Here is an 18,837-nt window from a genome sequence, read left to right as displayed (position 1 = left end):
GCTCCTTTATAAACAACTTAAAAGTAAGACTGAAAAGATCACACTAGTCAAAAACTATTATGCATGGAAAGGAAGACAACACTATAAGGCAAGGTAATACGACTGATAAAGAAGATAAAAATCAATTAATTGGAACTGTCCCCAAAATGGAACAGATGACAGAATTATTATGGTAGACAAGTACATTAAAAATAGCAATATAACTGCAGATCATAGGTTCAAGAAGTTGGGAAAAGATCGAACATGGTTAACAGAGAAAAAGAAATCAAGCTTCCATTTGTCCTTCAAAAATGAAGAAAGAGACTTTTCCAGACAAACACACACTGAGGGAATTCATCTTCACTAGATCTGTCTTATAAGAAATGCTGAAAGGAATTCTGTAAACTGTACTGAAAGAACACTAAAGAACACAGAAATATACAACACACTGATAACATATACAGTAAAATCCAAAATTCCAATACTGTAATATGGTGATGTGCTAATCACTTATCTCTAGTATAAAGGTGTGTTTACCACTTCTCTCTCTTTAGTTCTTCTTCACTTTCTGCCATAGGGTGGTATGTGTCATCTGCATATCTGAGGTTATTGATATTTCTCCTGGCAATCTCGATTTCACTTTGTGCTTCATCCAGCCTGGCATTTCTCATGATGTACTCTGCATAGAAGTTAAATACGCAGGGTGACAATATACAGCCTTGACGTATTATTTTCCCAGTTAGGAATCAGTCTGTTGTTCCATGTCCAGTTCTAAACGTTGCTTCCTGATCTGCACACAGAATTCTCAGGAGGCAGGTAAGGAGATCTGGTATTCCCATCTCTTTCAGAACTGTCCACAGTTTGTTGTGATCTACACAGTCACAGGCTTTGGGGTAATCAATAAAGCAGAAGTAGGTGTTTTTCTGGCATTCTTTTGCTTTTTCGATGTTCCAACGGATGTTGGCAATTTGATCTCTGGTTCCTCTGCCTTTTCTAAATCCACCTTGAACATCTGTAAGTTTGAGGATCATGTACTGTTGAAGCCTGGCTTGGAGAATTTTGAGCATTACTTTACCAGCGTGTGAAATGAGTGCAATTGTGTCGTAGTTTGAACATTCTTTGGCATTGCCTTTCTTTGGGATTAGAATGAAAACCAACCTTTTCCAGTCCTGTGGCCACTGCTAAGTTTTCCAAATTTGCTGGCATATTGAGTGCAGCACTTTCACAGCATCATCTTTCAGGATTTGAAATAGCTCAACTGGAATTCCATCACCTCCACTAGCTTTGTTCATAGTGATACTTTCTAAGGCCCACTTGACTTCACATTCCAGGATGTTTGGCTCTAGGTGAGTGATCACACCACCGTAATTATCTGGGTCATGAAGATCTTTTTTGAACAGTTCTTCTGTGTATTCTGGCCACCTCTGCTTAATATCTTCTGCTTCTGTTAGGTCCAGACCATTTCTGTCCTTGATCGAGCCCATCTTTGCATGAAATGTTCCCTTGGTATCTCTAATTTTCTTGAAGAGATCTCTAGTCTTTCCCATTCTGTTGTTTTCCTCTATTTCTTTGCATTGATCGCTGAGGAAGGCTTTCTTATCTCTCCTTGCTATTCTTTGGAACTCTGCATTCAGATGCTTATATCTTTCCTTTTCTCCTTTGCTTTTCACTTCTCTTCTTTTCACAGCTATTTGTAAGGCCTTCTCAGACAGCCATTTTGCTGTTTTGCATTTCTTTTCCATGGGGATGGTCTTGATCCCTGTCTCCTATACAATGTCATGAACCTCATTCCATAGTTCATCAGGCACTCTATCAGATCTAGGCCCTTAAATCTATTTCTCACTTCCACTGTATAATCATAAGGGATTTGATTTAGGTCATACCTGAATGGTCTAATGGTTTTCCCTACTTTCTTCAATTTAAGTCTAAATTTGGCATAAAGGAGTTCATGATCTGAGCCACAGTCAGCTCCCGGTCTGTTTTTGCTGACTGTATAGAGCTTCTCCATCTTTGGCTGCAAAGAATATAATCAATCTGATTTTGGTGTTGACCATCTGGTGATGTCCATGTGTAGAGTTTTCTCTTGTGCTGTTGGAAGAGGGTGTTTGCTACGACCAGTGCGTTCTCTTGGCAAAACTCTATTAGCCTTTGCCCTGCTTCATTCCGTACTCCAAAGCCAAATTTGCCTGTTACTCCAGGTGTTTCTTGACTTCCTACTTTTGCATTCCAGTACCCTATAATGAAAAGGACATCTTTTTTTTTGGTATAGCTACAACAATTTATTAATGAATACACAATATGTAGAGAGAAGATAAAAAGGGAGGAATTGAAGGATAAATAAAAGGAATAAAAGAATAAAATGCAACTTATCAGCATAAGATACATTGTTACATTTACAAGATGTTTTCTGTAAGCCTCATGTTAACCATAAAGTTAAACGTTATAGCCTATACATAAAGAGAGGGAATCCAAACATACCACTACAGAAAATCATCAGTTCATAAAGAAAGTAAGAGAGGAAGAAAATTACACGGGAATTACAAAACAACCAGAAAACAATTTAAAAGATGGTATTAGTAAGTCCATTCCTATTAATAATCATTCTAAATATAAATGGATTAAATTCTCTAAACAAAAGACACAGAATGACTGAATGGATTTTTAAAAAAATCCACAACTTTATGCTTTCTAGTTGGAGAAGGCAATGGCAACCCACTCCAATACTCTTGCCTGGAAAATCCCATGGACGGAAGAGTATGGTAGGCTGTAGTCCATGGGGTTGCTAAGAGTCAGACACGACTGAGCGACTTCACTTTCACTTTTCGCTTTCATGCATTGGAGAAGGCAACAGCAACCCACTCCAGTGTTCCTGCCTGGAGAATCCCAGGGATGGGGGAGCCTGGTGGGCTGCCGTCTATGGGGTCGCACAGAGTCGGACACGACTGAAGCGACTTAGCAACTTAGCAGCAGCATGCTGTCTAGAAAGGATTCACTTAAGATTTAAGAACACACACAGACTCAAAATAAAGGGATGGAAAAAGATACTCCATGTAAGTGGAATCCCAAAGAGAGCATGCGTTCTATATTTAAGATGAAACAGACTTCCACTCAAAAGATAAAAGATCATTGTACAATGATAGAGGGATCAATTCATCAAGAGGGTATAATAATCATAAATATATACACACCCAACACTGGAACACCTAGTCATCCCTCAGGATCCGTGGGACATTGGTTCTAGAACCTGCCTCAGAAACCAAAAGTGCAGTATGCTCAAGTCCAGGAGTTGGCTCTCTGTACACATGGGATCCACATTCATGGCTTAAACCAACCACAGATCACAAACTTAGTAGATAATCCACGCTTGGTTGAAAATGTGGACTCATGTCTTTCTTTAAATAAGGAAAATTCTCAACTCTTGGTTCTTCAGATTTTGCTTCTCCATCATGATTTTCATTCTTTTTCTGGTCTCTTTTTAGACTCGGTTGGAATCTCTCCATCTATTCTCCAAGTCTTCTGACTGCTTTCTCTTTTTTTTGCAATCTTTTGTCTCTGTATAATATATTCTAAGCGAACTCCTCAGTACTCTCTTCCAATTCAACAGTTCTCTTTCCAGCTGTGTCTGGGCTAAAGTCCATCCCATCTATTGAGTTATCATATCTATGACTATACTTTTCCTTTTCAAAACCTGTACCTGGCTCTTTTTCACATAAAGTTGCTCCTGTTCCATTTTTGGATATTTGGGGGGCATTTTTAGATCTCATTTTTATCAGTATGATGCCTTTCCTTATTCTTTTGAATTTCTTGAACATGATTATTTCAGTCCTTCACTGACTTTTCTATAAAATTAATCTCATCTGAAATGGATTTTTATTCACACTGTTTATTCTATTTGTGCTTTCCTTAAGTATTTCAGTATTTTGTTGTGAAGACTGATTTTGAGTGGGTGGCTTTTGGTCTTTCCTTTTTTCCTCCCTCCTCTCACTTTCCACATGTGCTCACCTTTCCTGCCATAATGGTTCAGCAGTTCCCTCCACGAAGATCCTATACCACCAGTCCAGGACTAAGCCTCATACACTGGTGATTTGGAGCACGACATTCTCTCCCCCATCATTCCAAAATCAATCAGTCTGATTCAATTTCTACTCTTAAAGGTTTAGTGATCTTCTCCTGCCCCTCAAAACCCATAGCTCCAGAGAGCTATGTTCCTGACATGGCAATCTGTTTTCAGTCTTTTTTTGTGAAAGGTATAACTTCACCTCCACCCTTGGCTTCACACAGTAAGCCTAGTTCTGGTCCCATCTCAAGTGGTAAACCTTGGTCCCTGTGATCAACTCACTCTTTGTTTCCATACCAGAAGCCCTTGCAGCACCACAGTTTCAATCCAGCTTATCCCTTTATGTTTTGCTCTCTTTCTGGCCAACAACAATATCTTCTCCGTAAGCCCAGCTATGACTCTTTTATTACTTTCTTTTCTTTTAATGTGTTATCTGTCATCGACATGTGTTTGGAGCAGAAGGCAAACACAAACTGTGAGCTTAACTGTAGCATATAACAAGAAGGCACAGATGATTTCTTTACGATAAAAATCCTTAAGAGGAGATTCACCAGGTCAAAAGGCATGCTCTTTTAAGGCCTCTTGATTCAGATTGTGAAACTGCCCTCCAGGAAAATGGTATCTATTTCAACCATCAATAGACAGTAACCATTTCTTCATATACTCAAATACCAGTTATTATCAAACTTTTACATCTTAAGCTAGTTGACAAATAAAAAAAAACAAGTTCATACTAATTTATACTTCTTTGATTGTTATTCAGGTGGAGTAACTTTTCATGTTAATTGCCATTTGCAGTAGCTCATGTGAATTGCTTGTCCATGTCTTTTCTCTCTATTTTTTTTCTTTGCTGTTTTATATCTAAGAATCTATATTTTGTGTCCACATAAAGACAATGAATCTGGGTCTTATGCAAGTTGATTAGTTAGAATTCATTTCTCCTTCATTCTTTTATGATATGCACCTTTCTAACAAATTACTTAGTTACTAATGGAGTTCACCTCTCTTGCATCAAGCCATAAAGCTACATTTTCCAGCACTTTTTAAATATCCTCCCTAAGGTGTGCTGCGATTCATGGGGTCGCAAAGAGTCGGACACGACTGAGTGACTGAACTGAACTGAAGATAGCACCTTTCCCTACATGTCATACTTTCTCAAGTACTCCACAAAGTTAGCATTCCTTGATCTCATAAATTATCTTTCAAGGAAATTTTTTTTTAAATAAGCAAAATGACATGTACAAAATATATACTTTAGCTCTTCAGATAATAATTTGAATAGCAAGACCTGTTTACCTTACCAACTTCATCTTAAGTTCCCACCCATGATCATTAATGTTAAGAATGTAGTCCAAGTTTTAAAAGAGAAGAAAGTTTCCTGAAGAGAAAAATTTCTATGATAAAAAGCAGCTAAACAGGATCTAAAAATAAATAAAAAGTCAAGTAACTTCCCTGGTGGTCCAGTGGCTAAGACTCTGTGCTTCCAATGCAGGGGGCCTGGGTTCGATCCCTAGTCAGGGAACTAGACCCTATATGTGGCAACTAAGAAATCCACATGTTGCAACCAAGATCAAAGATCCCATGTGTCACAACTAAGACCCCGTGAAGTCAAATAAGTAAAAATAAAGAAAAGAAAGAGAAAAAATAAAGAAAGAAAAAAAAAAGCTGAGGAATGTACTGAAAGTTTTGGGGAAGCACAGTTTACACAGGTGAAGGATATAATATTAATATCAAGGTAATCAATGCCTTTAGTAAAAGGTTGGGTTCTTCGTTCAGGGATAATAACTCAGAAGTCTAATGTCTTCTGACTTCCTTTGGAGTAGCTGCCTTATAATTGCCTTGAGCCACTTCCAAGTATTCTACTGAAAACAGAGATAATCACTTACCCAAGATTCTTCTCCACAATCAAAATACTGCCCTTAATTTTGTAAGTGAATACAAGAGCAAGGGCAATACCCTTCCAAACCATGAGAGAGATAACAGATTAATTAAAACTCTTTCATGGCCACCGTACCTACCTTCTAGCTCCAAAGACCTAATAATGGACCGCTTACATTTTCAAGCGGAAAAACGCACTCCTCTTGGCCACACTTGTTTGTATGAAAAAAGCAAATTCTCTCAATCATGGTTCAATCTTCAGGGAACTTTCTACCTGGAAATTTGATACCTGAGTCGTCTACTCCAAGGTCAGAGCACGGAGCTCTGCGAGATATCACCATGTGTCTTGCCCAGCTTAGCATTAGTCTGATCAAACTAAGCACTTTCCTGCAAGCAGTCCAATTGTAAATAATCGCACTTGAGACCAGTAGGATGTCTGCCTTCTTTGTCATTTTGCAAAGCTTTAACCATTACACCATGATCAAACAACCTGCCATGGGAAAGCAGAATGTACATGGTGTTGCAGTAAAAACATCAGGAAGTGACCTCAGTGACTGTCCATTTAATTATTCTTAGCTCTCCACTGTCCCTCTCTGCAGTTTCCACAGCAAGTGCTGCATAATCAAACATTAAACACTTCCCCTTGTATAGCCACAACTGAATTATGCAAGACATGATATATTACTTCAACAACAACAATAGAAATCCCTCAGCTGCTGACACAGCTATAGCAACTAATAGTTTCTGCCTAGCAGTGATGAAAAGTTTAAAGGGAATAAAAATGCCTGAAAGAATAAGTTACTTAATAAGTATTTTAGAGGTCTATAATACAAAGTAGATGTTTCTTTTTGTTTTCATTTATCCATTCCCAGGATTCCAGAAAGTCAATACATACTCTTTATTATCAAACTTTCTTGATAGGGTTATTGAGCAAAACCCTATAACTTCACCAGCATACATTTAATTTTATTTCAATATGTGCATTTTATGTTTACAAGTTTCCTTTTCCAATTATATCACACATGAAAAATTACCACTGCTGGCTTGTCTTGATAAAAAATAAATAATAATTCTAATAAAGTTATTCTTCTTCTGCAAATATGCTAAGGCTTGCAACCTAATGTCCATCACATGTGTTAATTTCAATGTGCTGTAAAATATAAAACTCCAACCTGAGATACAATAAGCAGAGGAATGGGAGTCCCTGGCAGCTCAGCTGTAAAGAATCTGCCTGCCAATGTAGGCGACATGGGTTCGATCCCTGGGTCAGGAAGATTCCCTGGAGAAGGAAATGGAAACCTACTCCCATGTTCTTGTCTGGAAAATCCCACAGACAGAGGAGCCTGGTGGGCTACAGTCCACGGGGTCACGCTGAGTTGGACATGACTCGGTAACTAAACAACAAACAAAGCAGACGACTAGTCTTTCTACTTACTTATTCAGCTTTTAACTTCAGACACACAGACATTTGAGTATCCTCTAAACACAAGGTAAAATGAAAGAAGGCACAGCCCAAAGTAATTGGTAAAAACATAGGCTCTAGGCCTTGGGTCACATCTCACCCTCCCCCCACCCATCCATTAACAGCTGTGTGATCTTGAGTAAGTTACTTAACCTCTCTATGCCTCAGTTGCTCCATCTATAAAACAGACACAGCAACCATACCTACCTCAAAGGTTGTTGTGAAAATTAAATTAAATGGGTTGTTATTTGTAAAGAAACAAACATGCATGCAATTCCTTTTACAAAACAAATACTATATAACTATACATGTTAATAAAAGTTTAAAAATAGACCAGTCTGGCCTGTCCTCAAGGCCCCATTCCTTCCCATCTGCCTCGGCACCACGTGCCAGTCATCCCAGTTCTATTTTACACCATCAAGCAACCTCTTTCTCTTCCCATGTCTCTTCTCTTCATCATTTGCGCTTACACTCAGTTCAGTTCAGCTCAGTCGCTCAGTCGTGTCCGACTCTTTGCGACCCCATGAATCACAGCACGCCAGGCCTCCCTGTCCATCACCAACTCCCAGAGTTCACTCAGACTCATGTCCATTGAGTCGGTGATGCCATCCAGCCATCTCATCCTCTGTCGTCCCCTTCTCCTCCTGCCCCTGATCCCTCCCAGCATCAGAGTCTTTTCCAGTGAGTCAACCCTTCGCATGAGGTAGCCAAAGTACTGGAGTTTCAGCTTTAGCATCAGTCCTTCCAAAGAAATCCCAGGGCTGATCTCCTTCAGAACGGACTGGTTGGATCTCCTTGCAGTCCAAGGGATTCTCAGGAGTCTTCTCCAACACCTCAGTTCAAAAGCATCAATTCTTCAGCGCTCAGCCTTCTTCACAGTCCAATTCTCACATCCATACATGACCACTGGAAAAACCATAGCCTTGACTAGACGGACCTTAGTCGGCAAAGTAATGTCTCTGCTTTTAAATATGCTATCTAGGTTGGTCATAACTTTTCTTCCAAGGAGTAAGCGTCTTTTAATTTCATGGCTGCAGTCACCATCTGCAGTGCTTTTGGAGCCCAAAAAAATTAAGTCTGACACTGTTTCCACTGTTTCCCCATCTATTTCCCATGGAGTGATGGGATCAGATGCCATAATCTTCGTTTTCTGAATGTTGAGCTTTAAGCCAACTTTTTCACTCTCCTCTCGCTTATATTATCTCAGGCGTTAAAAAAAAAAAAATCCTGCCATCTTAAGAAAGTGTTAATTAACTAGCGAATTAATAAATTAAACGCTTTCTTGGCTTTTCCTACTTCCCACTCCAGCTACCATCCCAATGCATTCTTTCTTTCAACATCTTTCAAGATGTTCTACCAAATGTCATGAAAAACCATTTAAGGTAAGTGACACGAGCTCTCACTGTCGCATTTTGCCCTGACCTCCATTTTGACCTGGCTTCTATCACTGTCATTCTACTAAAAGGGTGCTTCCCAAGATCAGTGACCAACTTCATTTGCTGAAACGCAGCATCCTCCTCTTGGTCCTTTGGGAAGCACTGGGCCTAGTGAGGTACCTGCATCCCTTTCTCAAAATCCTCTCTTCCACTGGTTTCTATAACATCCGTCCCTTTTATTCCTATACCCTCTGCTCCCTCCTTCTCAGTCCCTGCTTCAGGTCTTTGTTCCTCTGCCCTGAAGAGCAGACTTCCCTACCCTTCTTCTTCTTCTCCCTTGATAAAACATTCTTCCTTTAAGCAATCTCATCTAACACTCAAATTCTTATCTCTAACCCAAAGTAAAGTGTTAGTTCTCAGTCATGTCTGACTTTCTGCAACCCCATGGATTACTGCAACCCACCAGGCTCCTCTGTCTATGGGATTCCCCAGGCAAGAACACTGGAGTGGGTTGCCATGCCCTTCTCCAAGAGATCTTCCTGACCTAGCGATCAAACCTGGGTCTCCAGCATTGTGGGCAGATTCTTTAACCATCTGACCAACAGGGAAGCCTTCTCTAACCCAAATCTATACCTAAACTTCTCCAGAATATCACAACATCAAAGTCCCCACTACACTCTGGTTTCCTTTCCTAACTTTCTGGAGCCTGCTTCTCCTGTTTCTCATCTTAACATCAGCACCAGCCAGACTGAAAATGCTGGAGTTCTGTTTCCCCGCTTCTTCTCACTTCACTCATGGTTTAACAGGCACTTGTACCTATGCTAACTCTTAATCGTTACAAAAATCTTATGAGGATGAAGCAGATACTGTTTCCCCCATTCTAAAGAAGTGAAAACGAAGACTTAGATAAAATATCTGGTTCAAGATCTCAAAGCTGGTAAAGTCAAAGAAGGAGTTTGAATTCATATGCTTTATCTACTAAACCCAAGCTGCGTGATACACTACATTGGGGATATTTAAACTTATGGACGCACATTCTAACCATTGCCTTTACTGAGAGCCAGGGCGTAGACAATAGGGATCATGACAGATCTATCAAGGACAGATCTTCCTGCCATCATGGATCCCAACCCATGGTAGAAGTATCCAACTATTAAACAAGCAAACTATAATCAAAGGCAGGAAGTCCTATGATACAGAAAGCAAAGACTGTAGCACCTAGCTAATAAGATAGGATACAGAGCTCCAGGGGAAGGCTTTCCAGAAGTAACATCTGAGCAGAGAACCAAAACACTAGTTGGTGTTAGCCAAGCAGAAGGAAAGGTGGTCAAAAGTGTCCCAGAGATAAGGACTATTACCAAAAAAACAAATAAATAAATAACAAGTATTGGCATGAGTGCAGAGCAACTGAAACTCTTGTATACTGTTGGAGGGAATGTAAAATAGTGAAGGTTGTGATAGGAAACAGTCTGGCCACTTCTCGAAAATTTAAAAATTCAATAACTGTATTATCCAGCAATTGCCTATCTGGGTATATACCCAGAAGAATTGAAACCTGGGTTTCAAAGGCATATCTATACACTCATCTTCATAGCAGTAATGTTCACAACAGCCAAAAGATGGAAGAAACCCAAGTGTCCATCAACAGATGCTGCTGCTTAGTTGCTTGGTCATGTCCAACTCTTTGTGACCCCATGGACTGTACCCATCAGGCTCCTTTGTCAATGGAATTCTCCAGGCAAGAATACTGGAGTGGGTTGCCATGCCCTCCTGCAGGGGATCTTCCCAACCCAGGGATCAAACCCAGGTCTCCTGCACTGCAGGCAGATTCTCTGAGCCACAAGGAAAGCCCAAGAATACTGGAGTGGGTAGCCTATCCCTTCTCCAAGGGATCTTCCCAACCCAGGAATCGAACTGGGGTCTCCTACATTAGAGGTGAATTTACCAGCTTTGCCAGCTGAGCTACCAGGGAAGCCCAACAACAGATGAATGGATAAACAAAATGTAGTATATTAATACAACAGCATATATTCATCTTTAAAAAAGGTAGGAAATTTTGATACTTACTATAACATGAATGAACAGCGTGTGTGAAGGTCAGAAAGAAAGAAAAAAAAGAACATGGAGAATCTGAAGAAATCAAAAAGTTCAGGAAGGCTGGAGGAAAAACAAAAACACACATTTGCAGTTGACATGACTTTGAAACTAGATATGATCTTAAGCATCTGAGGCCACATACTATCCTCCAAATAGAGCAATCATGTATGAGTTTTTGGCATCATGGAGTCAGACCAGAAGAAAAATTGTTAGCAATTGCCTAATCAGAAATGAGGGTCTTTCTGAGCTTCAAAGTTAGGAAACTTTCATAAAATTCCAAGAGTGCTGTAAAGTTTTTCTAGGCTGAGCATACAGAGATATCCTAGTTACATGAAGTCTAAACCACAAAGAGTCTTAGGGCTTCATCACAGCTCTCTGAAAAGATAAGTAGTACTTGTTGCTTTTGGAGAACAACCTAGCTCAGGAGGGGAGAAAAAAATGCTTCTGCCTGTGTTCTCTGAACACTTTGTCAATCTTGAGCTTATGTTACAAATCATTACAGCTCTGCCTGCAAGTAGAATTGTACACAGGGTTATGCCAACGGTTCCATTTTCAGGGTATCTCTCTCATCCATAAAATTTAATTCAGGCAAAAAGCTGGCACACAAAGTCCTGGCTCAGAGAACACCTTTATTTATATGTTATGTAAATTAGCATATACATGTTCATTTATTTGTATGTATGTGAATTAAGCACACACACACAAAACACAAGTAATAGTGAATAATTTTAGAAGTGCACAGCTCTAACAGATTTTAAGATGCTTTCATCACAGTGACATATTATAGCTTTTAAAATGTACCGCAGTCTTAGAATAAAATATTTCCAAAATGAAACGTGGCATGTAATTAATTTATTCAAGCACCTGGTTCTTATTACTTTTATTGACTAGGAAAATACAATGTGTTTGCACATTGACTGAGCAAGTACAGTGGATGTACAAGTAAGAGACACATGCCCAAGCTCTCCCTACGCCTCAGGAGGGACCGACTCCAATGAGACAAAAGAGGCTTCCAGTACCAAGTATTCTTCAGGATAGCAGAGGAATGGAGACAGAGGTTGAGCACGTATAAGGTCAGTTTTACATCAAAAGCCACCTGATGGGAAGAGCCGACTCACTAGAAAAGACCCTGATGCTGGGAAAGATTGAAGGCAGGATTGAAGGCAGAGGACGAGATGGTTGGATGGCATCACCAGCTCAACAGACATGAGTTTGAGGAAGCTCCAGGAGATGGTGAAGGACAGGGAAGCCTGGGGTGCAGCAGTCCATGGGGTTGCAGAGAGTTGGACATGACTGAGCAAATAAACAACAATAAGAGATGAAAAGGAGGTCAAGAGTAAAGAAAGTGCAAAGATGAAAGAGAAAGAATTTACAAACTTTAGTTAAAGTTTGAATGTAAAGAAGACCCATTAGACTATAATTCCCTCAACTAAGGAAACTCTATAGCTGACTCCCAGTTCAATGCACATACAGTATAAATGTTGGCAGAACATGACCTGATGGGAAGGAAACATGGCCCACTTTGCTTCTTCTTGATCTTCACACCTGCTATTCTTAACAAAAACATGGCATTTCCAAATACCCATGTTTCCCAGGTGATGTTAATGGTAAAGAACCTGCCTGCCAATGCAGGAGAGTAAGAGCTGCAGGTTTGATCCCTGGGCTGTCAAGATCCCCTGGAGGAGAGCATGGCAACCCACTCCAGTATCCTTGCCTGGAGAATCCCATGGACAGGGGAGTCTGGTGGGCTACAGTCCATGGGGTTGCAAAGAGCTGGACACGATTGAAGCAACTTCCATGCATGCTAAAGGAAGTGAGGAGACTCCGAGTGGGACAGGAAGCAAAGTGACCAGTTCTAGAATTACCCAATCACGTGGCATCAGCATAACACATCTCTGGACTTGCTCTGTCATAAACCAGCAACAAGGAATAGTTCAGTGTCCCTGACTGGTCTGAACCTTTACCACTCAAACAGAGAGTCTAGACTCAATTGTCTTTTCTCTGATATTACATTTTTTGGCTTGACTGAACTACAATTTCACTGACTTACCTAGTCTGCTAGGGACACACTAAGTAGTCTAAGATGAAAGATGTTTATATGATTAGTTAACATACCAGACTTACAAATGAACTAAAAGACAAGGAGAAAGAAAAATTCAAAAGCTTGGGAAAAATGTTCACCTGCCATCATAAAATTAATCTCATCCATTCTTGTCAATATCATTCCCTTTTCTGTTCAACATTAGGTCTCAAATTTAACCTGCTGAAATGAACAATCTGCTAATGAGTCAGCCTGAAATGGACAAGCAGGTTTATGTGAAATCTAGCATAAAAGACGGAGAAGGCAATGGCATCCCACTCCAGTACTCTTGCCTGGAAAATCCCATGGACGGAGGAGCCTGATGGGCTGCAGTCCATGGGGTCACTGAGGGTCGGACACAACTGAGCAACTTCACTTTCACTTTTCACTTTCATGCATTGGAGAAGGAAATGGCAGCCCACTCCAGTGTTCTTGACTGGAGAATCCTAGGGACGGGGAACCTGGTGGGCTGCCGTCTATGGGGTCGCACAGGGTCAGACATGACTGAAGCGACTTAGCAGCAGCAGCATAAAAGAAAGTTAATTTTGTTTATAAAATTCTACTTGCTCAATTTTCCTTGGGCCACGTGTACATGCATGTTTCATGTCAGATGAACCTTTACTTTCCTTATCTGTAAAATGTGTGAAAGTAGATGACCTCCATCTGGATTTACATCCAGGGCGATTTTAAGACCACCAGAATCAAAATTAGCTAGCAAACACTGGTTGCACTTTCGAGTAAGAGGAACTCCTCGTCTTGCTCTGCCTCTTCCAACATTTGGGCCGTGTTCACTTTTCCCCTTTGATCTGTAGGTGACGGTGGGAATTTCAAGCTCTTTCACAAAGCTGTGCAGGTTGGAAAGCCAAGGTTGCTGCCCTGGAAACTGAAGGTGTGTGTGCTTTTCATGAGGATGATGTTTCTAAAGGACCAGTGCACAAGTTACACTCCACCTCTCTGCCGTCTTATGTTCCAACAACGTTAGGCCAGGACGAACTGGCTTCGAGTTAATGGTTTCAGAGTACGAGCTATTAACATTTCAGTTCGCTTTTATGTTTGCCCTCTCCGTTTCTGACTGTTAACTATTAAAACTTCACAGTAACAGAGACTACCCAAGTGGATCACTGAATTCGCAGCAGTCAAAAAGAATCCAGAAGAATAAATCAGACATTCCAAATGCATAACCAATGTCGGTGTTTATAAGAGGGCACATTATCTCATAAACTAGATTTGAGATAATCTCTTCAGAATCCTATTTCCTTCAAGAGCCAGAGCTGAATTTTCTGATTTTATTTTCATTATGCTCTGATCTGCCAAGATACACAGTGTGAGTTGCCGTTTCGCCTTGAATCCAGGCTGTCAAAAATGCCTGGACCCGCAGACCCATAGCCGTGCACCACCCTGAGCGACACACACGGTCCACCACCTCCTCTCCTAGGACTCTCCACACTTCAAAAACAGTCGTTTTCTCACTTATGGCCAATAATCCCATAATCTGACAAATACTTTTTAAAGCATGTTCATGAAAAGAGAATGTGTGTATATGTGTGTGTCAACTTTCTCACGCAACTCTCCAAGACCACTGAACAATTTTCTCTATTGCAAAGTACATTCCAAATCCACCCACTTCTCTCCATTTCCACTGCTATGCCCTTGGGGCAAGCCACCATCACCTCTCACTGACCACATTCCAACAGCCTCCTCCTGGTCCTCCTCTGGTTCCCTGCCTATCAGAGTAACCTCTTTAAAAAAGCAGATCAGATCAGATCAGATCATTCCCTCGATTAAAATTTTCTACCTTCCTAATGAGCTCCAAGGCTTCCCCAGTGACTCAGCAATAAAGAATCCTGCCTGCAATGCAGGAGATGCAGGTTCAGTCCCTGGGTCAGGAAGATCCCCCGGAGCTCCGACTTTGCAAACCTGTCTCCTCATCAGTCTCTTTCCAAACGGGCCGTTTCTGGCCAGCCTTTCGAGAACAGCCTCCTCACTCCAGGCATTATCACACAGTCTGTTTATTTGTGCTTAGTTTTTGTCTGTCTCTCCCACCGGACTGTAAGCTCCATGAAAGAAGAGATCAAGTCTATCTTCCCTTCTTCTTTCACATAGGGCACACTTTCTCGTCTTATGATGAGAGAACATCCTGATAAAGCCATCGTAAGTTGAAAACATGTCAAAAATGCATTTAATATACCTAACCTACCAAATACCATGGCTCAGCCCATCTTAAATGTGCTCAGAAAACCCAGTAGCCTACAGGGGGGCAAAATCATCTAACATAAAGCGTGTTTCATAATTAAGTGCTGAATATCATGTAATTTATTGAATAAAAAAACCTAAATTGAACCATTGTTAAGTTGGGGACCATCTATAATTATTTTGTGTCTATTTTGTGCAAAGCTAGATTATTAGAATGTAGTAAAACAAGGCAAAAATCCCTTTCTTTATCCTTTGCCAGCCTGCCCTGTTCATCACTGTATCCCTATACAAGGTGGTTATTCAACAAATATTTACTGAATGAATGAAACATTATACAGTAATGTGATCCTCAAGTTTTAGTGCTGTGCTTTAATACGCCTTTTAAAAATATTTTCATTAAACCAATCAAGTTACTAATAAATGAAACCCATTGAGACTAGTCATATATGCTACTGCTACTGCTAAGTCACTTCAGTTGTGTCTGACTCTGTGTGACCCCATAGACGGCAGCCCACCAGGCTCCCCCGTCCCTGGGATTCTCCAGGCAAGAATACTGGAGTGGGTTGCCATTTCCTTCTCCAACGCATGAAAGTGAAAAGTGAAAGTGAAGTCGCTCAGTCATGTCCGACTCTTAGCAACCCCATGGACTGCAGCCTACCAGGCTCCTCCGTCCACAGGATTTTCCAGGCAAGAGCACTGGAGTGGGGTGCCATTGCCTTCTCCGAGTCATATATACATCAGTAAAATACAGTCGATGATAATGTCAAAAATCTTAGCTCTAACATAGGTATTAATTTTAGGAGCTGAGTGCTGTCCAAAGGCAACATGTACTGATCTCAGACAAAAAGACTTTGCTTACCAATTCTAACCTCTTTTACAGTTTCTCGTCAATCACAGCCTCTCTTCACTTCTCTCCACGCCACAACCCCCACCCTGACAGAGACATGTGAACTGAGTTAACTGGCGGATTGAAACAGTTTTGATACATGTGAACATATCTATAGTTTCTGAACTCTAATTCCAAATAGAGTCTAACTTCCTTTTTCTTTCATTTGCTTTTCGTCTTTAACATAAGGAACCTCGTTTATCTATTCCATGGCTGGTAATGAAACCCACTTGGCAATTACCTGTTATACATGTTGCCTCCAATTTAACACTTTCAGCAATTATAATAAGTAAAGCCCAGATGTGAAACCATTTAAGCCTCCTCTCCTTTTTGCTGGTAGGATGCCCTGAGTCCCACCCAGAGGAGCCTATCACTGCCAACACCTTGACAGCTCACCCATTTCCAGGTCTGCCGAGATAGGCCTGGCTATCTTTCTGCCAAGTCAAGGAAGAGGGATCCTGGAAAACCACACAACCAGCTCCCGTGTTCCACAAAAAAAGGATTCACTCTTGAAAGTCACCATGTGACCAAGGCATACTCAATTTATATGCCAGCATCTAATCAAAGAGATAACCCCCACCCATGAAAAGACACAAAAAGAGTCAAATGGGGCTCTGACCAGTTCAGGGGTTATTTGTTTGATGTCTGCATTCAATTGTCTACATGATTTCAAGGAGTTTTTAGAGTTAAGTGTACAGACAGAAAATACGTGATTTACCTGTTCTAGAGCCCCCTGGAACAGAAACATGTACTGAAAAGAACACACAATATTTGAGGAACAGGGAGTTCAACCCAGTGCTTTGTGACAACCTAGAGGGGTAGGATGGGGTAAGGGGTGGGAGAGAGGGGATATATGTATACTTAGAGCTGATTCATGTTTTTGTACAGCAGAAACTAATACAACACTGTAAAAAAAAATTATCCTCCAATTAAAAAAATTTTTTAAAGAGGGAGAAGAAAAAAATCTTTGAGGAAGAGGAAATGTCATTAATACAGAATAACAGGTCCAGGTTCTAAGACAAAGACTCATGTTCAATGCCTACCTGTAAAGCACAGGTACCTAGCTAGACTGTCTGCTCATTTCAACTCTCTAGGGAAGTACTGCTTTTCTGCACAACCTTCCAGGTCCCAGCACAGCTCTACTGATGCCAGATCTCCAGGGACAGCATCTGGCTGCCCATGTGTGTGGGCTTCCCAGGTGGCACTGGTGGTAAAGAACCCACCTGCCAATGAAGGAGACGTAAGAGACACGGGTTTGATCCCTGAGTCGGGAAGAATCCTCGCAGGAGGGCATGGCAAACCACTACAGTATTCTTGCCTGGAGAATCCCTGTGGGCAGAGGACCCTGGTGGAATATGGTCCAGAGTTGCAAATAGACACAACTGAAGCACCTTAGCACACACACGCACGCCCATGTGTGTGTTGTTTCTGAAATAAAGTGATCAACCATACTTAGAAACCACTCATCAACAGAACCTAAAATCTGAACTCAAATGCCATCAGAAGCCAGGCAGTTTAATGAGCAAAGCAGGTGAATAAAAGACACAGGAAATAATGGAGCATGCATTCAAACTGTATTAGGAAAAGGGAAGAAAAAAAAAACTGCCAGCCAAATTTGGTCTGCTGTTCTTGACTTTGTTATTTCTGTATTTAGATTTTCTTGAAGCTAGGCATCATATCTCATTCATTTCTGTGCCTGATATAGTGTCTGATACACAGTAGGTTCAATCAATGTTTGCTAAATTACTGATGAAAATGAGGTGAAATCCCAGATCTTCTGATATGATTCAAAGGACTATCAGAGAAACTCATTTATTCATTCAACTAAAATTTTGGACTTCCTTGGCAGTCCACATGTTCCCTGATTCCACTGCAGAGGACACAGGTTCAATCCCTGGTCAGTGAACTAAGATCCCACAAGCCACGCAAGATGGTCAAAAAAAAAATTCTTATTACATATCTAATATGTACATAAGGCTCTAAAGATATTGAATTAAACAGACAAGATTCCTGTCCATGTGGGGTTGACATCTGGGGTAGCAGGAGGGGAATAAACATTCATAAATAAGCCAATTTCATATAATGCTGTTTATTCAGCTTTAACATGGCTGCATTTAGTCTCAAAGGTTATTTAAACCACATAGAAGTCAATGGTAAGTACTGGTTTCAGAGAAGGTGAAGAATACCCACTTGATGAGGGGTAAAGGAGGAATTTATGCACATTTTTTTAACTTAATTTTTATTTTTGGCTGTGCTGGGCTTCATTGCTGTGCGTGGGCTTTCTCCAGCTGCGGAGAGCAGGGGCCACTCTCTAGTTGGGGTGCAAGGGCTTCCCATCACGGGGGCTTCTCTTGTTGTAGAGCACGGGCTCCAGGCACACGGGGTTCAGCAGTTGCCGCACATGGGCTCTCGAGCATGAGCTCAGTCGTGTGGCATGGTGCTCCACGGCATGAGAGATCTTCCCGGACCAGGGATCAAACCTGTGTCCCCCACACTGGCAGGTGGATTCCTATTCACTGTACCCCCAGGGAAGTCCTAGAGGGGGGATTTAAATTTAGATGGAGAGTTACATGCCCTGACCTCTGCCACCACGCCAGTTGAGTGACCTTGTACAAATCATTCAACTCATCAGGAGAAATTAGAGGAAACTGTCTCTAAGACTTCCTGGCCCTAGGATTTTATTAATATATTCCACTGGTAAAGATGTACGAGCAAAATGTCACACACTGTGATGGTCAGGCCCAACCTAGTGTCCAAATACTTTCAGGTTCCATCCCACAAGGGCTGGCTCGTGACATTTACATGTTATTATAAACCAGAGATATTTTC

The 18,837-nt window shown here is 41.0% G+C and overlaps 1 protein-coding gene and 1 non-coding gene across 2 annotated transcripts in view; one reads left to right on the top strand and one right to left on the bottom strand.

Moving 5' to 3' along the window:
- The window catches only part of FTO (FTO alpha-ketoglutarate dependent dioxygenase), a 427,202-nt gene that overhangs the window by 326,804 nt on the left and 81,561 nt on the right, over positions 1-18,837 (bottom strand). The window lies entirely within an intron of this gene.
- On the top strand, positions 5,486-5,558 carry TRNAG-UCC (transfer RNA glycine (anticodon UCC)). The gene has a single exon. It is a non-coding gene; the product is annotated as a tRNA-Gly (tRNA).

Source organism: Ovis canadensis, chromosome 14 (assembly GCF_042477335.2).
Source record: "Ovis canadensis isolate MfBH-ARS-UI-01 breed Bighorn chromosome 14, ARS-UI_OviCan_v2, whole genome shotgun sequence".
NCBI classification, from domain to species: domain Eukaryota; kingdom Metazoa; phylum Chordata; class Mammalia; order Artiodactyla; family Bovidae; genus Ovis; species Ovis canadensis.
Note: the sequence above shows the minus strand (reverse complement) of the source record. Positions and strands in the feature narration are given on the sequence as shown.